The 22,776-nt window shown below is 43.8% G+C and overlaps 3 pseudogenes; 2 read left to right on the forward strand and 1 right to left on the reverse strand.

Annotated features, from left to right (window-relative positions):
- Positions 1-971: 971 nt before the first annotated feature.
- LOC134946412 (5S ribosomal RNA) lies at positions 972-1,090 on the reverse strand (annotated as a pseudogene).
- Positions 1,091-3,296: 2,206 nt separating this feature from the next.
- LOC134946414 (5S ribosomal RNA) lies at positions 3,297-3,415 on the forward strand (annotated as a pseudogene).
- Positions 3,416-19,495: 16,080 nt separating this feature from the next.
- Positions 19,496-19,614, forward strand: LOC134947199 (5S ribosomal RNA; annotated as a pseudogene).
- Positions 19,615-22,776: the final 3,162 nt, after the last annotated feature.

Genomic DNA, 22,776 nt, shown 5'->3' on the forward strand with positions numbered 1-22,776 from the left:
TCGGAGTACACACTTGTGGGAGGGCAACTTAGGTAGAATAAAGCCAGTTTGTGCAAGGGCCTCCAAATTGCCTCTTTTTCCTGCCAGTATAAGTACGGACTGTCTGACGTGCCTACTTGGATGCGGTCACTCATATAATCCTCCACCATTCTTTCAATGGGGAGAGAATCATATGCAGTGACAGTAGACGACATGTCCGTAATCGTTGTCAGGTCCTTCAGTCCGGACCAGATGTCAGCATCAGCAGTCGCTCCAGACTGCCCTGCATCACCTGTGACTAGGCAGGGGCGATCGGGCACCGGTCAAATTAGTGCTATATTGATATTAGAGGACCAAGATTTGGACAATTTCAAAAACTCTGAAATGGGGGGAGGGAAGAGAAAAACACATGTGTTGTTCACTTCAATCGATATTGTTGTCCCTATTGGTGGTGCGCCCAGAGCCAGAAAGTACATATGCAAAAGAACGGGGAGAAAAAGAAGGCTCTTGTGTGGGCGCACTCATAGAAAAAAAGGAAAATTCCTATACCATGTAAGAAGAAATACTTAAAACATAACTTTTAATGTAAACATTATTAATATAGATACCCAGATAGCTGATCCATATAGACAAAAGAGGTGTATTGATAACAGTTTTTAAAAAAAATGTTCTGGTCTGTTTACTCACAAAAGTGAATGAAGTGGTTGTAGACATTGGTTCGTCATACCCCCACTTCCCCTGACCAGTACAGAATGTCTGTATTGATGGAACCAAGGAGTGGTCATATGAATTGTTTGATAAGTACGTCCCACTAGGGCAACTTAATTCAAAGATGGATAGGCTCCTGCATAGGACAAGACCTGTCTTTCTGACGTACACCACAAAGAGTTTACAGTGATTGATCGTAAGTCTCAAAAGAAGAGAAAGAAGTAAGAATTAGTGGTGATACTGCTGTTGGCGTCGCAACTAACATGGAGAGGGAAATAATCCCTGCTCTACAACACCGGGTATTCGCAGGAAGTCTCCTCTCCCGGTACTGACCCGGCCCAACGCTGTTTAGCTTCCAAGATCGGACGAGATCGGGCATTGGCAGCGTGGTATGATAGTAGAGAATTTACATGCCAGTGCACCAATGATAGTCGACAGAAAAAAGAGAGAAAGAGGAAAAAGGAAAATGAAAACAATATGCACAAGGAACGAGATAGATTAGTACAATACAAATGAGTTGATCTGTTTTCTGCGTTGGACACGGCTCATCAAATTCCACGTCTGTGGTATTGTGCTCCGTGATTCGCAGATGAGAGTCCACAGAAAATTAGTGAGAGGTGACCAAGGGGTATGAAATCCTCATGATATTTTGACCATAAATCTGAAGAGTCACATGATCATTCATCCCAGGGTAAATGTAGTGAATTCAAAAGCATGTACTGCGGATCATAATGGATGCAATAGTTATGTAACAATATATTGGCCTCTGCTGGCGAAAGCTCAGCATACCAATGTCAATTAGTTAGCAGATATTAGTTTTAGGAAAATCAAGAAAGAAGAAAAGAAATGAGGGAAAAAAGAGTGCTGAATGAGTTTAGCTTTTAAGTGGTAGCACTAGAATAATGAACTGTGTGTGTGCAACGCAGGTCTAATCACATATAATAACTGCACCTCAGATGCTGCTGTCTGTGCACATGCACACAGAAACGCAATGGGCTTGCAGTCACCAGCACTGTGTCAGAGATCTGTGTGTGTGCAATACAAGTCTAATCACTTTAGTCTTAACATAGCATGTTTAGATAGATGCACATCAGGTGTTGCTGTCTGTGCACTCCTGTACATAGAACAACAGTAGGCTTGCGATCACCAGAATTGGGAATAGTAAGGCAGGTTAGTAAATACACATCGGATACTGCTGTCTGTGCACAATGCACACAGAAACGCAATGGGCTTGTAGTCACCAGCAATATGTCAGGGATCTGTGTGTGTGCTATACAGGTCTAATCACTTCGGTCTTAGCATAGCATGTTAGGTAAATGTACATCAGGTGTTGCTGTCTGTGCACTTGTGTACACAGAACAACAGTAGGCTTACGATCACCAGAATTGGAGGTAGAAAGGCAGGTCAGGGCATCGTCAGGCGCCTGTGCAGGAGCTGAGAGTTCACTCCGTGTGTGGTCCCCCCCGTGGAAAACGCGTTTCGCCCTGGACGGGCTTGTTCACTTCCGGAAGTGAACAAGCCCGTCAAGGGCGAAACGCGTTTTCCACGGGGGGGACCACACACGGAGTGAACTCTCAGCTCCTGCACAGGCGCCTGACGATGCCCTGACCTGCCTTTCTACCTCCAATTCTGGTGATCGTAAGCCTACTGTTGTTCTGTGTACACAAGTGCACAGACAGCAACACCTGATGTACATTTACCTAACATGCTATGCTAAGACCGAAGTGATTAGACCTGTATAGCACACACACAGATCCCTGACATATTGCTGGTGACTACAAGCCCATTGCGTTTCTGTGTGCATTGTGCACAGACAGCAGTATCCGATGTGTATTTACTAACCTGCCTTTCTATTCCCAATTCTGGTGATCGCAAGCCTACTGTTGTTCTATGTACAGGAGTGCACAGACAGCAACACCTGATGTGCATCTATCTAAACATGCTATGTTAAGACTAAAGTGATTAGACTTGTATTGCACACACACAGATCTCTGACACAGTGCTGGTGACTGCAAGCCCATTGCGTTTCTGTGTGCATGTGCACAGACAGCAGCATCTGAGGTGCAGTTATTATATGTGATTAGACCTACGTTGCACACACACAGTTCATTATTCTAGTGCTACCACTTAAAAGCTAAACTCATTCAGCACTCTTTTTTCCCTCATTTCTTTTCTTCTTTCTTGATTTTCCTAAAACTAATATCTGCTAACTAATTGACATTGGTATGCTGAGCTTTCGCCAGCAGAGGCCAATATATTGTTACATAACTATTGCATCCATTATGATCCGCAGTACATGCTTTTGAATTCACTACATTTACCCTGGGATGAATGATCATGTGACTCTTCAGATTTATGGTCAAAATATCATGAGGATTTCATACCCCTTGGTCACCTCTCACTAATTTTCTGTGGACTCTCATCTGCGAATCACGGAGCACAATACCACAGACGTGGAATTTGATGAGCCGTGTCCAACGCAGAAAACAGATCCACTCATTTGTATTGTACTAATCTATCTCGTTCCTTGTGCATATTGTTTTCATTTTCCTTTTTCCTCTTTCTCTCTTTTTTCTGTCGACTATCATTGGTGCACTGGCATGTAAATTCTCTACTATCATACCACGCTGCCAATGCCCGATCTCGTCCGATCTTGGAAGCTAAACAGCGTTGGGCCGGGTCAGTACCGGGAGAGGAGACTTCCTGCGAATACCCGGTGTTGTAGAGCAGGGATTATTTCCCTCCCCATGTTAGTTGCGACGCCAACAGCAGTATCACCACTAATTCTTACTTCTTTCTCTTCTTTTGAGACTTACGATCAATCACTGTAAACTCTTTGTGGTGTACGTCAGAAAGACAGGTCTTGTCCTATGCAGGAGCCTATCCATCTTTGAATTAAGTTGCCCTAGTGGGACGTACTTATCAAACAATTCATATGACCACTCCTTGGTTCCATCAATACAGACATTCTGTACTGGTCAGGGGAAGTGGGGGTATGACGAACCAATGTCTACAACCACTTCATTCACTTTTGTGAGTAAACAGACCAGAACATTTTTTTTAAAAACTGTTATCAATACACCTCTTTTGTCTATATGGATCAGCTATCTGGGTATCTATATTAATAATGTTTACATTAAAAGTTATGTTTTAAGTATTTCTTCTTACATGGTATAGGAATTTTCCTTTTTTTCTACGAGTGCGCCCACACAAGAGCCTTCTTTTTCTCCCCGTTCTTTTGCATATGCCCTGCATCACCGCCAGCGGGTGGGCTCGGAATTCTGAGCCTTTTCCTCGCACCCACAGTTGCGGGAGAATGTGAAGGAGGAGATGTTGACAGGTCGCGTTCCGCTTGACTTGACAATTTTGTCACCAGCAGTTCTTTGAACCCCAGCAGACTTGTGTCTGCCGGAAAGAGAGATCCAAGGTAGGTTTTAAATCTAGGATCGAGCATGGTGGCCAAAATGTAGTGCTCTGATTTCAACAGATTGACCACCCGTGAATCCTTGTTAAGCGAATTAAGGGCTCCATCCACAAGTCCCACATGCCTAGCGGAATCGCTCTGTGTTAGCTCCTCCTTCAATGTCTCCAGCTTCTTCTGCAAAAGCCTGATGAGGGGAATGACCTGACTCAGGCTGGCAGTGTCTGAACTGACTTCACGTGTGGCAAGTTCAAAAGGTTGCAGAACCTTGCACAACGTTGAAATCATTCTCCACTGCGCTTGAGACAGGTGCATTCCACCTCCTATATCGTGCTCAGTTGTATAGGCTTGAATGGCCTTTTGCTGCTCCTCCAACCTCTGAAGCATATAGAGGGTTGAATTCCACCTCGTTACCACTTCTTGCTTCAGATGATGGCAGGGCAGGTTCAGGTGTTTTTGGTGGTGCTCCAGTCTTCTGTACATGGTGCCTGTACGCCGAAAGTGTCCCGCAATTCTTCTGGCCACCGACAGCATCTCTTGCACGCCCCTCTCGTTTTTTAAATAATTCTGCACCACCAAATTCAAGGTATGTGCAAAACATGGGACGTGCTGGAATTTGCCCATATTTAATGCACACACAATATTGCTGGCGTTGTCCGATGCCACAAATCCACAGGAGAGTCCAATTGGGGTAAGCCATTCTGCGATGATCTTCCTCAGTTGCCGTAAGAGGTTTTTAGCTGTGTGCGTATTCTGGAAAGCGGTGATACAAAGCGTAGCCTGCCTAGGAAAGAGTTGGCGTTTGCGAGATGCTGCTACTGGTGCCGCCGCTGCTGTTCTTGCGGCGGGAGTCCATACATCTACCCAGTGGGCTGTCACAGTCATATAGTCCTGAGCCTGCCCTGCTCCACTTGTCCACATGTCCGTGGTTAAGTGGACATTGGGTACAACTGCATTTTTTAGGACACTGGTGAGTCTTTTTCTGAGGTCTGTGTACATTTTCGGTATCGCCTGCCTAGAGAAATGGAACCTAGATGGTATTTGGTACCGGGGACACAGTACCTCCAACAAGTCTCTAGTTGCCTCTGCAGTAATGATGGATACCGGAACCACGTTTCTCACCGCCCAGGATGCCAAGGCCTCAGTTATCCGCTTTGCAGCAGGATGACTGCTGTGATATTTCATCTTCCTCGCAAAGGACTGTTGGACAGTCAATTGCTTGGTGGAAGTAGTAAAAGTGGTCTTACGAGTACGACTTCCCCTCTGGGATGACCATCGACTCCCAGCAGCAACAACAGCAGCGCCAGCAGCAGTAGGCGTTACACGCAAGGATGCATCGGAGGAATCCCAGGCAGGAGAGGACTCGTCAGAATTGCCAGTGACATGGCCTGCAGGACTATTGGCATTCCTGGGGAAGGAGGAAATTGACACTGAGGGAGTTGGTGGGGTGGTTTGCGTGAGCTTGGTTACAAGAGGAAGGGATTTACTGGTCAGTGGACTGCTTCCGCTGTCGCCCAAAGTTTTTGAACTTGTCACTGACTTATGATGAATGCGCTGCAGGTGACGTATAAGGGAAGATGTTCCGAGGTGGTTAACGTCCTTACCCCTACTTATTACAGCTTGACAAAGGCAACACACGGCTTGACAAATGTTGTCCGCATTTCTGTTGAAATACTTCCACACCGAAGAGCTGATTTTTTTGGTATTTTCACCAGGCATGTCAATGGCCCTATTCCTCCCACGGACAACAGGTGTCTCCCCGGGTGCCTGACTTAAACAAACCACCTCACCATCAGAATTCTCCTGGTCAATTTCCTCCCCAGCGCCAGCAACACCCATATCCTCCTCATCCTGGTGTACTTCAACACTGACATCTTCAATCTGACTATCAGGAACTGGACTGCGGGTGCTCCTTCCAGCACTTGCAGGGGGCGTGCAAATGGTGGAAGGCGCATGCTCTTCACGTCCAGTGTTGGGAAGGTCAGGCATCGCAAACGACACAATTGGACTCTCCTTGTGGATTTGTGATTTCGAAGAACGCACAGTTCTTTGCTGTGCTTTTGCCAGCTTGAGTCTTTTCATTTTTCTAGCGAGAGGCTGAGTGCTTCCATCCTCATGTGAAGCTGAACCACTAGCCATGAACATAGGCCAGGGCCTCAGCCGTTCCTTGCCACTCCGTGTGGTAAATGGCATATTGGCAAGTTTACGCTTCTCCTCTGACAATTTTATTTTAGATTTTTGAGTCCTTTTTTTACTGATATTTGGTGTTTTGGATTTTACATGCTCTGTACTATGACATTGGGCATCGGCCTTGGCAGACGACGTTGCTGGCATTTCATCGTCTCGGCCATGACTAGTGGCAGCAGCTTCAGCACGAGGTGGAAGTCGATCTTGATCTTTCCCTATTTTTGGAACCTCAACATTTTTGTTCTCCATATTTTAATAGGCACAACTAAAAGGCACCTCAGGTAAACAATGGAGATGGATGGATACTAGTATACTTATGGATGGATGAGCGACTGCCGACACAGAGGTAGCTACAGCCGTGGACTACCGTACTGCGTCTGCTGCTAATATAGACTGGATGATAATGATATAAAAAAAATATATATATATCACTACTGCAGCCGGACAGGTATATATTATATAATGACGGACCTGCTGGACACTGTCAGCAGCACTGCAGACTCCTAAAGTAAGCTACTAGTAGTATCAAGAAGATAGAAGAAAAAAAAAAACACCACAGGTAGGTGGTATACAATTATGGATGGACGAGCGACTGCCGACACAGAGGTAGCTACAGCCGTGGACTACCGTACTGCGTCTGCTGCTAATATAGACTGGATGATAATGATATAAAAAATATATATATATCACTACTGCAGCCGGACAGGTATATATTATATAATGACGGACCTGCTGGACACTGTCAGCAGCACTGCAGACTCCTAAAGTAAGCTACTAGTAGTATCAAGAAGATAGAAAAAAAAAAAAAACACCACAGGTAGGTGGTATACAATTATGGATGGACGAGCGACTGCCGACACAGAGGTAGCTACAGCCGTGGACTACCGTACTGCGTCTGCTGCTAATATAGACTGGATGATAATGATATAAAAAATATATATATATCACTACTGCAGCCGGACAGGTATATATTATATAATGACGGACCTGCTGGACACTGTCAGCAGCACTGCAGACTCCTAAAGTAAGCTACTAGTAGTATCAAGAAGATAGAAAAAAAAAAAACACCACAGGTAGGTGGTATACAATTATGGATGGACGAGCGACTGCCGACACAGAGGTAGCTACAGCCGTGGACTACCGTACTGCGTCTGCTGCTAATATAGACTGGATGATAATGATATAAAAAATATATATATATCACTACTGCAGCCGGACAGGTATATATTATATAATTAATGACGGACCTGCTGGACACTGTCAGCAGAATGCGTTTATAGAATAAAAACACCACACGACGAGTGTTTAACTTTTTCAGGCAGACAATCACAATATACTGGTGGTCAGACAGTGGTCACTGGTCAGTCACACTGGCAGTGGCACTCTGGCAGCAAAAGTGTGCACTGTTAAATAATATGTACTCCTGCTACTGCTCCCCAGTCTCCCCCACAATTAAGCTGTGTGAGCACTGAGCACTCAGCACAGTCAGATATACATAGATGATGCAGCACACTGAGGCTGAGCACAGATATGGTATACTGTTACTGTGTCACTGTGTATCGTTTTTTTTCAGGCAGAGAACGGATTATATTAAATAATAATATAATAAAAAAACTGCACTGGTGGTCACTGGTCAGTCACTAGTAAACTCTGCACTCTCTGAGTACTCCTAAGCTCCAGTAAATCAAGTGTCTCACTCTCTCTCTTCTAATCTAAATGGAGAGGACGCCAGCCACGTCCTCTCCCTATGAATCTCAATGCACGTGTGAAAATGGCGGCGACGCGCGGCTCCTTATATAGAATCCGAGTCTCGCGATAGAATACGAGCCTCGCGAGAATCCGACAGCGGGATGATGACGTTCGGGCGCGCTCGGGTTAGCCGAGCAAAGCGGGAAGATCCGAGTCTGCCTCGGATCCGTGTAAAAAGGCTGAAGTTCGGGGGGTTCGGATTCCGAGGAACCGAACCCGCTCATCACTAGTTAGAATGTTCTTGTAATGCTCAATATGTGGGCAGGACCTCACGTATGTTAAAGACATGGTTAGCGGAACATGTAAGAAATATAAAAAAAGGGTTAGAAACTCACAATGTTTCTTTACATTTTAAAAACCAACATCAGTGTAACATCAATAATTTGGTCAGTTTTTGTGGTATAAAAATGGTTAGATCCAGTTGGAGAACGGATGATAAAGATATGAAGTTAGCACAATTGGAAATGAGAACGATATATGATTTAAAAACCCTTTCCCCTAGAGGTCTCAACGCTGACTTTGAGACCAAGTGGTTTTTATAAACACATTTTTTTTTTAAATGTTCTCTTTCTAAAAAAAAATTTTCTTTTGGAATATATGTGGTATACTGTATTGATGTTAAATATAAATGTAACACTAAATAAATATTTTTTTCTTTTCCTTGGGTCTAATGTGTCACGAGCATTCCAATGTTCTATCTCTAATATCATCTGGATTTGTGTTCCACCGATAAGAGGAATAGAAGAACCACTTCCTATTTGCGTTCCACGAAAAAGCGGAAGTGATATAGCTTTAACTTCCGGCCGACAGCATTACGGCTGACGTCAGGACGCGATCCGCCGCAAACAGCGGAAGCAAAGCAAGTCACTCACAGAGAAAAGGGGGAGTGCCTCTAGAAGCTATATCCCCACTTCCGGATTGATGTGAAACACAAGCCGTCTCCTAGACAACCGTTTGGCGCCCTCTGTCCACCAATAACCTGCGGGGGAAATTGAGAGGAACTCTGGGAAAGGACATATGATTGGACATTTTTTGGGAATGAATGTCATAATGAAAATGTGGAATGGATCCTAATGCTGAATACATTAAGAAAGTATAGATCCGGTCCACATTTTAGTATGTTGCAATCATGTTTATTTTTAGATTATAGATATAAATAACGTTTTTTTCATATATGAAAGTTAAGGGAATTGTAAATATATGAAGTTGGAACATCATAAGGTGAAAATAATGTGAGAAATATTGTTAAAAGGTGGATTTTTTTGTCTGTATAGAAATGCTGCACAGTGATTGGTTAGGAATCACATGGTTAGGTGTGTCTCGTATAAATATGTGTACCAGGCTTACACACTCCACACCCTGAGGAAGGAAACATTTCTGAAACGCGTTGGTGCTACGAGATACAGGGAGTCCGCATCCCCATCCATATAGGGAGTAAGATCTTTTATCCTCAAGATTCACCTAATCTCCTCTTTTTGTTTTCTTTGGGGACTTAATTGGCGATTGGTTAATGTTTGAGGTCCTTATGGAGTGGAGTGATGTAATCCCTGATTTTTAATGGATTTTATGTCTTGGCCATTTTTGTTTTATGAATAAAAACATTTTTTATGAAGAATCCAGTACTCCAACTATTAATACTTTAGAGGAAAAACTGCATGGTATTTTTGGAAGTGACTGATGGTGCAGCTATAAAGAAACCTTTCGATGAACATAGGGCTTAGATAAATGGTGAGTTAAATTACCATATGCCCTTGTGATGTTGATCTTAATGCTATAGGAAAAGATACCTTTATATGAGGAAATCTCACTGCACGTCGGTGAGTAAGGTATATCCAACCAGCATCTATTTATCTTAATTCTTGGTGATGGTCAATTGAACAAACTGTTGATCTTTATTCTGAGATATCCTCTGTATAAAGTTATAAGAATCGGCGTTCTGCTGACTCTAAACGGCTTAAGAAAAGATACCTTTATATAAGGAAATCTCACTGAACGTCGGTGAGTAAGGTACATCCAATAAGCAGTACTTTATTGAAAACACCTTTGGATGACCAATTGAAGAGTGATATCGATTGAAAGATACTTGTGTCGATTTGATAGTAACAGCGCTGGTGGTCCACTCCCTTTTTTGTTGCTTCATAGTTGTTCAAGTGTTGGTACCCTTGAGAGTTGGCACCTCAGCTGCAGTTGTCTTAGGCGCAAAGGAACATTATTCTGTTGAGAATACTGCAGACTGGTAACACACTGAGATGGAGATAGTGGAAGTCTCTGGCGGCAGGTAAGTAACCAGGAAAAGCAGGTACAGCAGGACACAGGTAAACAGATCTCTTGAGCAAGCCTGGAGCCTTGAGAGCGACGCTGGAGAACTTGCAGGAGAACTGACAAGTTGTTCAAGGCAATGAGGACTCTGGGAAGCCTGCTTATATCCCCCTAGAAGGATGCTGATTGGTTGCTGCCGGCAGCAGCAGCAGCATGCACAGAACCAGGAAGTGATTACCTGGATACCTGGATCATGTGACTCTGGATCATGTGACTCTGGATCATGTGACTCTGCCAGAGTCAGTGGAAATCATGCTAGTAACCACAGAAAGCACCAGCGGCTGATCTGCGGCACAGAATACACCAGCGTGCCGGTAAGTGGCGTGTGCGAGCAGTGCGTGAACTGTGGTTCCTGACAGTACCCCCCCCCCCCTTTTAGGGTGGGCACCGAACAACCCACGAGGCTTGGAAGGATTGTCCCTGTGGAAGGCTGAGATCAAACGAGGAGCGTGAACATCAGAGGCATTAACCCAGCTTCTCTCTTCTGGGCCATAGCCCTTCTAATCGATAAGATACTGGATATGTCCATATCTCTGGTGAGAATCCACGATTTTATTGACCTCGAACTCAACTCCTCGACGGGTGTAGACTCTGGGGGACTCAGGGGAAGATTTTTGAAGCGGTTAAGAATGAGAGGCCGCAGCAAAGAGATGTGGAAATAATTAGGTATTGTCAGGTAGGCTGGTAATTTTAATTTGTATGCCACAGGATTGATCATTTGTTCCACGGAGAATGGGCCTATGAATCGAGGGGCAAACTTCATGGAAGGAACCCTTAAACGTAGATTCCGTGTGGAGAGACAAACTTTGTCTCCAGGTTTTAGCAGAGGAACAGCTCGCATTTGCGATCAGCAAAGTCTTTATATCGCTTGGAAGCTTTCTTGAGCGAGACATGGACATTTTTCCAAACTAGAGAGAAGTGCTTGAGTGTAGAAGATGCAGCTGGCACTTCTAAAGCTGGTAGTGCCTTGAAGTTAGGTGGACGCGGATGGTGACCGTACATAATATAGAATGGTGAATAACCCGTAGCCGTGTGGTACCTGAAATTATGGGCAAACTCTGCCCAAGGAAGTAGACTAACCCAGTTATCCTGTGAAGAGGAAATTTGTAGCCTGAGGAATGCTTCAAGGTCCTGGTTGACCCTCTCCATTTGCCCATTGGACTGGGGGTGATACGCTGTGGAGAAATTTAACTTCACTTGTAAGGCAGAACAAAGGGATTTCCAGAAGCGGGCTACGAATTGTACACCACGGTCGGAGACAAATTCTGTAGGAAGTCCATGAATCTTGAAAATATGCTGTATGAACATTTGGGCGAGCTTGGGAGCTGAAGGTAGACCGGTGAGTGGTATAAAGTGTGCCATCTTTGAGAATCGATCCACCACTACCCAGATGGTATTACACTCTTGGGACTTCGGGAGCTCTGAGATGAAGTCCATGGATAAGTGAGTCCATGGACGCGTAGGAATGGGCAATGGGAGGAGAGCACCTGCAGGAGCTTGGCGATGTACTTTATGTTGGGCACATGTGGAACAAGAGGCCACAAAATCTTGGACGTCTTCCATCATTTTGGGCCACCAGTAAGAGCGACGAACAAGTTCAAGTGTTTTGAGAACCCCAGGATGTCCAGAAAAGGGTGAGGCGTGAGCCCAAGATAGTAACTTCGGCCGAAGTTCAGGCGACTGAAGGTGGAGGTGGCACAGGAGACACGTGAGTGGTGGCAAAGGCAGTGGGACTGATGATGGGACGCTGGTCATGAGGCTGAACATCTTCCTCCATGGACCGTGATAACGCGTCTGCCTTTACATTCTGGGAGCCTGGACGATACAAGATCTTGAAATCAAAACGCGAGAAGAATAGTGACCAGCAGGCTTGGCGAGGATTCAGACACTGGGCCGCTTGGAGGTAGAGCAAGTTCTTGTGGTCTGTAAAAATAGTTACGGAGAATTTGGCACCCTCTAACAAGTACCTCCACTCTTCCAATGCCAGCTTGATCGCTAACAACTCTTGATCACCAATGGAGTCGTTTTTCTCTGCAGGAAGGAATTTTCGTGAGAAAAAACCGCATGGCTGTTGCTTCCCATCTTCCGCGGTCTGGGATAGCACTGCGCCAATACCCACATTGGAGGCATCAACCTCAAGGGAAAAGGGCTTATCAGGGTCTGGTTGCTGGAGAATAGGAGCAGAGATGAAGGCTTGTTTTAGCAGATGGAATGAGGACAAGGCTTCTTCAGACCAGGCTGCGGGATTTGCTCCTTTTTTGGTCAGGGCTGTAATTGGAGAGATAAGCGTAGAGAATCCCCTGATAAATTTTCTATAATAATTAGAAAAGCCAATGAAGCGCTGGACAGCCTTTAGTGTAGTTGGTTGGGACCAACCGTTGATGGCCTCAAGTTTTTCGGGGTCCATCTGTAATTTTGAGCCGGAGATAATGTACCCCAAGAAAGGTATAGAGGGTACTTCAAAGGTACACTTGGAGAGTTTACCGTACAATTTATTTGCACGTAAATGGGACAGGACTTCTTTCACCTGACTGCGATGGGTTTGGAGATCTTGGGAAAATATCAGGATGTCGTTGAGATATACTACGAGGAACTTGTATAATACATCTCTGAATATATCATTCACAGACTCTTTTAAAACTGCAGGGGCATTACTTAATCTGAAGGGCATTACAAGGTACTCGTAATGCCCATCTCTGGTGTTGAAAGCTGTTTTCCATTCATCGCCCTCACGGATTCTGATTAAATTATATGCTCCTCTGAGGTCCAGTTTGGTGAAGACCTTTGCTCCCTTGACACGATCGAACAGCTCAGTTATGAGAGGAAGAGGATAACTGTTTTTGACTGTTATGTTGTTTAAGCCTCTATAATCAATGCAGGGACGCAGGCCTCCATCTTTCTTTTTTACAAAGAAGAAACCCGCTCCGGCGGCAGAGGAGGAAGGGCGGATGAAACCTTTTTGCAGATTTTCCTGAATGTAATCAGACATTGCTTTAGTCTCGGGTAACAAGAGTGGATATGTGTGACCCTTAGGAGGGGACTTTCCGGGAAGAAGGTCAATGGGGCAATCCCATTTACGATGAGGAGGTAACACATCAGCTGCCTGTTCACTGAATACATCACAAAATTCTTCATATGCTGTGGGTAGGCCGGGCAAGGGCTTAATCTCAGTGGACCGGATAGGAGTTACTTCACTTATGCAATGCTTCTGGCAATAATCACTCCATTCCTCAATCACTCCATTCCTCAATCACTCCATTCCTCAATCACTCCATTCCTCAATCACTAGCGAGGATTGTGGAGTTGTAACCACGGCAAACCTAGCATGATGTCATAAGAAGATTTAGGAATGATGAGAAACTCAATGCGTTCCTGATGAAGAACTCCTACTTGGATGGTAACAGAAGCTGTCTGATGTGTGACATCACTGCCAAGAATTTTACTACCATCGACTGCAGTCAGGTAGAGGTGCTGAGACAATGAAGAGACTGAAATATTACATTTTTTTACAAGGTCTGAGGTAATGAAGTTCCCTGCTGCCCCAGAGTCCGCCAGGACAGAGACGTGATAGGATCCTGCTGGAGTCACAAGCGTAACTGGAAGTACTAAGTCAGGAGAAGGAGGAGACTTTATTAAATGGCCTAACCTGACTCCCCCATTGCAGGTTAGGGCTTGGTGTTTTCCCGGACGCTCAGGACAGAACTCGATAAAGTGACCGGAAGCGGCACAATACAAACACAATTTCTCTTTTTGCCTCCTGGATCGTTCTTCCGGTGATAGCCTAGATCTACCTGCTTGCTTAGGTTCTTCTGTGCTAGCAGACACTGGACGATGCAGAGGCGGGGAAGAAACTCTAGAGAAAACTTTTTCCTGCCGCTCTAGACCTCTCTCTCTGAGACGTAGGTCTATTTTAACACATAGGGAGATTAAATCTTCTAACTGAACTGGAAGGTCACGGGTAGCCAACTCGTCCTTAATGCGCTCCGAAACTCCTAACCAGAAAGCAGCAGTTAGTGCTTCATTGTTCCACTTTAATTCGGAAGCCAAGGTCTGGAATTGGACTACAAATTGTTCCATGGGACGGGAGCCTTGTTTAATACGGAGTATCTCTGTAGAGGCGGACGCTGCTCGACCTGGCTCGTCGAATATGCGTCTGAATGCGGAAACAAATTTGACGTAATCAGTGAGTAAAGGGTCAGATCTTTCCCACAGCGGTGATACCCAACTTAAAGCTGAACCAGTTAGCAGGGAGACAATGTAAGCTATCTTGGTCCTAGCAGAAGGGAAATTCTGCTGTTGTAGTTCAAATTGGATGTCACACTGATTGAGAAATCCTCTACAGAGCTTGGGGTTGCCTTCATATTTATTAGGAGCAGGAAGCTGTAAGCGAGAGATAGACACAGAAGAATGAGCAATTGGTGGAGTGGACACTACAGGGACAGGTGACCTGAGTGACTGCTGGAGGGCATCTAAGCAAGTGGACACTTCCTGTATGTAGGTAGTGACTTGCTGCTGTGTGGCTTCCTGTGTCTCTATTCGTGAAATAACATCCTGAAGAACCGCTGGGCCCACACTGTGGTCATGTGCCGAGTCCATCGGCCTTGAACAATCTGTCACGGGCTGGTCTGATTGTGTTCCCGGTAATGACCTGGGTGAGCCAGTGGAGGGCGCAGGGAGGCAGAAGTTAGGTGGCTTGAGATATGGACAAGTCATATGCTGGAGCACTCTGGAAGATTACACAGTGAGCACGGAGAATTGGCGAGACCTGAAGCAGAGGCGTGGAGTCTAACTCACCAGGGGTTTTCGCCAGTGACCCCCGCCAGGGGATATGGTTTTCGCTGCGCCTGACGGGCAGGTCGCGGCCCTCTGCTCAGGTTCCTCTGTGGAGGCTGTGAGACACTCAGGTATACAGGGATGCTTAATATCGGACTGAAGTGCTTAGCCATCGATGGTGAGTCCGATGGTGACGTGAAAGGTAAGTATATCGGAGATGGTGAACTCTGGAGTGCTTGGGTAGCTGAGGATATCCGGAGCCTGTGAGGGGAATCCTGGACTGAGCACCGCAGACTGGTAACACACTGTGATGGAGATAGTGGAAGTCTCTGGCGGCAGGTAAGTAACCAGGAAAAGCAGGTACAGCAGGACACAGGTAAACGGATCTCTGGAGCAAGCCTGGAGCCTTGAGAGCGACGCTGGAGAACTTGCAGGAGAACTGACAAGTTGTTCAAGGCAATGAGGACTCTGGGAAGCCTGCTTATATCCTCCCAGAAGGATGCTGATTGGTTGCTGCCGGCAGCAGCAGCAGCATGCACAGAACCAGGAAGTGATTACCTGGATACCTGGATCATGTGACTCTGGATCATGTGACTCTGCCAGAGTCAGTGGAAATCATGCTAGTAACCACAGAAAGCACCAGCGGCTGATCTGCGGCACAGAATACACCAGCGTGCTGGTAAGTGGCGTGTGCGAGCAGTGCGTGAACTGTGGTTCCTGACAGCCAGCCTCTTCTTGCTAGCAAAAACTAAAAAGTATGAGAAATATACCAGGAAGGCGCTTGATAACAGGACCAATCGTTAAAGAATAACAATTTATTACACATTAAAAAACACTTATACAACACACAATTAAAAATTATACTGTTTAGATGTTACCCTGAATTATGGAATAATTAATCCAAATTAGCACATTAATATGTGAACTAGAGATGAGCGGGTTCGGTACTCAGAGATCCGAACCCTACCAGACTTCACATCACGAGCCCAGATACGAGTCAGGCTCGGGTTTTCCCGCCTGACTCGGAAACCAGAACAAGGCAAAACGTCATCATCCCGCTCTCGGATTCTCGCGGGGTTTGGATTCCATATAAGGACCCGCGCGTTGCCGCCATTTTCATTGGGGTGGCGATTCCAATGCTATCTTGTGCTGCTCAGTCCAGTGTACTGTCTTATGCTGCATCAGTCCAGCCAGTCACAGTGGTGGTGTCCTCTGCTGCTATATGTCCCCAGTGCTGCTGTATATGTCCCATGCAGTTTTGCTGTGTTGTCTTGCATCACACCAGGGGTAGTGTCTTGTACAGCATCAGTCCAGTGACCAGTCAGAGTGGTGGTGTCCTCTGCTGCCATATATCCAGTGTTAATGCCGTATAATTCCCGTGATACTGGCGTACAATTCCCGTGATTCTGGCGTGTAATTCCAGTGATATTGCCATATAATTCCTGTGATACTGGCGTATAATTCCAGTGATATTGCCGTATAATTCCTGTGATACTGGCGTATAATTCCAGTGATATTGCCGTATAATTCCTGTGATACTGGCGTATAATTCCTGTGACACAGCCGTATAATTTCAGTGATATTGCCGTATAATTCCTGTGATATTGGCTATAATTCCAGTGATATTGCCGTATAATTCGTGTGATACTGGCGTATAATTCCAGTGATATTGCCGTATAATTCCTGTGATACTGGCGTATAATTCCTGTGATACTGCCGTATAATTCCAGTGATACTGGCGTATAATTCCTGTGATACTGGCGTATAATTCCAGTGATACTGTCGTATAATTCCTGTGATACTGGCGTATAATTCCCGTGATACTGCCGTATAATTCCAGTGATATTGCCGTATAATTCCTGTGCTACTGGCGTATAATTCCAGTGATATTGCCGTATAATGCCTGTGATATTGTCGTATAATTCCAGCGATATTGCCGTATAATTCCGGTGATACTGTCGTATAATTCCAGCGATATTGCCGTATAATTCCTGTGATACTGGCATATAATTCCTGTGATACTGGCGTATAATTCCAGTGATATTGCCATATAATTCCTGTGATACTGGCGTATAATTCCAGTGATATTGCCGTATAATTCCTGTGATACTAGCGTATAATTCCTGTGATACTGGCGTATAATTCCTGTGATATTGGCGTATAATTCCAGTGATATTGCAGTATAATTCCTGTGATACTGGCATATAATTCCTGTGATACTTGCGTATAATTCCAGTGATATTGCCATATAATTCCTGTGATACTGGCGTATAATTCCCGTGATACAGCCGTATAATTCCAGTGATATTGCCGTATAATTCCTGTGATATTGGCTATAATTCCAGTGATATTGCCGTATAATTCCTGTGATACTGGCATATAATTCCAGCGATATTGCCGTATAATTCCTGTGATACTGGCGTATAATTCCTGTGATACTGGCATATAATTCCAGTGATATTGCCGTATAATTCCTGTGATACTGGCGTATAATTCCCGTGATACTGCCGTATAATTCCAGTGATAGTCCCGTATAATTCCTGTGATACTGGCGTATAATTCCAGTGATATTGCCGTATAATTCCTGTGATACTGGCGTATAATTCCTGTGATACTGCCGTATAATTCCAGTGATATTCCCGTATAATTCCTGTGATACTGCCGTATAATTCCCGTGATATATCCGTATAATTCCTGTGATACTGGCGTATAATTCATGTGATACTGACGTATAATTCCAGTGATATTGCCGTATAATTCCTGTGATACTGGCGTATAATTCCCGTGATACTGCCGTATAATTCCAGTGATATTGCCATATAATTCCTGTGATACTGCTGTTTAATTCCAGTGATATTGCCATATAATTGCTGTGATACTGGCGTATAATTCCCGTGATACTGCCGTATAATTCCAGTGATATTGCCGTATAATTCCTGTGATACTGACGTATAATTCCAGTGATATTGCCGTATAATGCCTGTGATATTGTCGTATAATTCCAGTGATATTGCCGTATAATTCCTGTGATACTGTCGTAAAATTCCAGCGATATTGTCGTATAATTCCTGTGATACTGGCATATAATTCCTGTGATACTGGCGTATAATTCCAGTGATATTGCCGTATAATTCCTGTGATACTGGCGTACAATTCCTGTGATACTGGCGTGTAATTCCAGTGATATTGCCGTATAATTCCTGTGATACTGGCGTATAATTCCAGTGATATTGCCGTATAATTCCTGTGATATTGCCGTATAATTCCTGTGATACTGGCGTTTAATTCCTGTGATATTGTCGTATAATTCCAGTGATATTGCAGTATAATTCCTGTGATACTGGCATATAATTCCTGTGATACTTGTGTATAATTCCAGTGATATTGCCATATAATTCCTGTGATACTGTCGTATAATTCCCGTGATATAGTCGTATAATTCCAGTGATATTGCCGTATAATTCCTGTGATATTGGCTATAATTCCAGTGATATTGCCGTATAATTCCTGTGATACTGGCATATAATTCCAGCGATATTGCCGTATAATTTCTGTGATACTGGCGTATAATTCCTGTGATACTGGCATATAATTCCAGTGATATTGCCGTATAATTCCTGTGATACTGGCGTATAATTCCCGTGATACTGCCGTATAATTCCAGTGATATTGCCGTATAATTCCTGTGATACTGGCGTATAATTCCAGTGATATTGCCGTATAATTCCTGTAATATTGGCGTATAATTCCTGTGATACTGCCGTATAATTCCAGTGGTATTGCCGTATAATTCCTTTGATACTGGCGTATAATTCCCGTGATACTGCCGTATAATTCCAGTGATATTGCCATATAAGTCCTGTGATACTGGCGTATAATTCCAGTGATATTGCCGTATAATGCCTGTGATACTGTCGTATAATTCCAGTGATATTGCCGTATAATTCCTGTGATACTGGCGTATAATTCCAGTGATATTTTCGTAAAATTCCTGTGATACTGCCGTATAATTACAGTGATCCTGCCATATAAATCCAGTGATCCTACTGTATAAGTTCAGTGATCCTGCAGTATAATTAAAGTGGTACTAGCATATAAGCGCAGTCCAGTGATACTGCCGTATATGTCCAGTGATACTGCCGTATATGTCCATTGATACTGCCGTATAAATCCAGTGATCCTGCCGTATAATTACAGTGGTACTGGCATATAAGTCCAGTCTAGTGATACTGTCGTATATATATATCCCCACCAGCACTGTACTATTGCGTATAATATCACTTTGGTTCCATGAACACCCACACACACAGTGGGTCCTCTCTTTATACTTCTGGAGTAATGACCTAGAAGGCGCAACGTCGCTACAGTCAAACCACGCTGAAAATGCCCAAATACGTCCGATCTTGGAAGCCAAGCAGCGTCGGGCCTGATCAGTACCAGTAGGGGGGACCACCTGGGAAGATCAGGTACTGTATAGAACGAATTTGAATAGGGGCCCGAGAATGGAACACACTCCACACACGTACGGACCCACTGAGTCACATTTCGCGCACATTATTTTAGATCAAGTACACCGTATCACCGTATATACTATCCCCCATACCTATTATGGTTTAACATTTTTAGATACGGCAATTTAGCTAATAACCCCCCCGCCACCCATACCCCCTACCCCCCCCCCCACACACACACACGCTTAGAGGCAATTCCACTCACGCCAAACTATTATACAATTGTCCCACTCACACATATCAATCATAATGTATAAAATGGTCTTTTTTTGCATATGTGCACGAGCTTTCAAATTATCCACCTGTTGGTACTATATTGTCCAATACCATAATGGTGTCCGCAGTAATATACCCATAACAATTCCATAATAATGTCCGCATAAATAAACCATGCGGCACTAAAACATATACCTAGCATGACCTCTATATTGTATTCCTATGATGTTCCCATAATGATGTCCGCAATCATAAACATTTATGAATATACAGTTTTTCTTTTTCTTTGTTATTTATTATTTTTTATTTTTTTATTTTATTTTTTATTTTATTTTATTTTTTCATTTTTCAACCTAGTTTAGCTGTGCTCTCTCAAATAATGCTAAAACTAGCTGTTTACAGAACAAGGATATACTCCTGATACTCCTATTCTCTCTTTCTATGTTCAACTATCACCATGGATACCGGGATAAGTATCAGACGTACTACAAGAAAATGGCCGCCGCTACCTGGAGATCTATAGACTCAAGCACACCCAAAATGGCCTCCCCTTTGGGACCTAACTAAAGACTGGCTCCTTCCCCCTGTAAACTACATCCACTGAAGAACTGGATAAATACATGAAATCGCTGCGGGCGCATGCGCAATGAGCACCGGAAGTGGGGCGGAAGTGACGCGACGGGTCCGCCGCAACCGGAAGTGTGGCGGAAGTTCAGCATATTTTATTTCAGAGCTGTTCTCTAGTGTTTCTCAGTGTGTTTTTAAGTGCATATTCACTCGTTTTTACCTGTATCAAGTCCAAATCAATATGTCAAACAGTGCTTGTGTATATACAAATAGCCTTATATGATTGAATACATAATTACATCACATGACTGGATGTGATGTCATGACCCTCCCACTGATCACCTCTGGCTATAAAAACATGTACTGTCTCATTCTGTCCATACCCCTTGAAGAAGTCTCATCAGACGAAACGCGTTGGGTGACCTGTACCTACCTCATTCTAAGATAAGGAAAAATTCTATTTTTTAAGTGCATATATTCATTTAAGTGCTTTTAGTTCAGTTGTGTGTGTATATTGTTGTTCCCATTTTTTTATGTGTCTGTCTCTTTTATGCTAATTTAATAAATACATTTTAATATTTTAACTGGCGAACCCATTTTATTGACACCTTGGTCGCTATTCATCCCTCACCCCCCCCCCCCCTTGTTCTTACATTAACTTCAGGGAATTACCACCCCTGTATCCATTTGAGGGAAACAGCTGACGCCCCACTAGTGGTGTAGGGGAGTGTCTTATGAGCCAGTCATCATACAACATATCTGTTTTTATCGCATGTGGCGCAGTAATAATCCTTGTTTTTACATTTATCTCTGGTATTAATTTTTTACTGCGGCCTGGTGAAGGGAAAAACCCGACAGAATGTTGAGGAATATAGAACATACCAGTAAAAGAAATGTGTGGTGTCAGAAAATCTTTAACGAAAACCTGATTGTGAATGAACCTACCCAATCATGTGATCTAGATGATCTTTTCTGGGGAATAGAAAGACTTCTTACTAAAGAGGTCAAGACATGGTGGGATATTAAGGGTCTTGAACACTATATATCAATGGATAGAGTTTCAAGAGGTTTAAGACTACTGAAACAGCCCACATTTGGTAACCAGGAAGAGACTTTCATAGAAAAATGGGACAAAATATTGCACACCTGTACTATAGACTTGATGAAACTCCTTGTCGATGAAAAGAAAAAATCCCTCTCATCCATAGAAATGGAAATTAAAGCTAAGGAAAGAGAGTTGGAACCTTTCAAGGACAAGGAGGACTATAAAGTCAATGAAAAGGTCTTGAATAAGAAAATGGCACATATCGAGGAAGTGGTGGTAAAAGGGAAGGAAAAGAAGTTCCTAAGGGACAAGAATGATTATGAACGAGGGAGAGTGAAAAGTTGGAGCAGGTTTAGACCGAATGGACATTTCAACCAGAAATCGGGTGGGGGTATGTGGAAGTCTGAAGTTACGAGGAATACCACTACACAAAACAGAACTAGAGACACCCCACCCAACAACGTAAAAACGTTGAATAGATTCACACCCTTACAGAGAAGAGGCTCTAATAGCGACCAGGATTTTTTATCCCAAAGAACAGGCGCAAGACTGAAGAACGTGTTGAGATACTCAGTGAAAGAAGACATACGACATGCATCGCCCCTAAAAAGAAGGTACACAGAAGAAGAGGATCCCGAGGAGGCAGGAGGGAGAGAATACAAAAAAAGAACAATACATTAGTAAAAACAGATCCAAGAACAAAAGGCATTTTTAACTTATCCCAACATACCCTAACAGAACCAGAAATATCTTTATTAGACAAAGGACTTTCTTTTGCACCAACAGGAGGCCTGAATAAGTTCGAAACGTTTATTGACCTTAACAAATTTGTCAGGAAACTGACGTTAAAAAGGCATTTTTTGAAAAAAGAAGATGCAATCATAGCCAACTATGAGAGCCGCTCAAAATCAGGATTGAAACCCACCTCCAAGTACTATCCCTTGGAGTCAAAAGGGAGTAACATAAGTATGTTCTATGAACTAGTGAAGAAAGACCTCTGTGACATGGACCAAGAGAAGATAAAGAAAAAGAATATAACTAATAGAGAAAGTGAGGCCTTGAAAAACTTACAGAAGAATAAAGGGATCATCACTAAACAAGCTGACAAAGGGGGGGGGGGCTGGTTGTCATGGATCGGGATAAATACATCGCAGAGGCAGAAAGACTGCTATCGGATGGAGTATCCTACAAAAGACTGACAGAGGACCCCAAGGATACCTATATCGAAGAACTTCGGACACTCCTATTACATGGTCTGAGAACAGACATCATTACCAAAGAAGAATATCAATTTTTAATGA

The sequence above is a fragment of the Pseudophryne corroboree genome, chromosome 7 (genome assembly GCF_028390025.1).
Source record: "Pseudophryne corroboree isolate aPseCor3 chromosome 7, aPseCor3.hap2, whole genome shotgun sequence".
Classification (NCBI taxonomy): Eukaryota; Metazoa; Chordata; class Amphibia; order Anura; family Myobatrachidae; genus Pseudophryne; species Pseudophryne corroboree.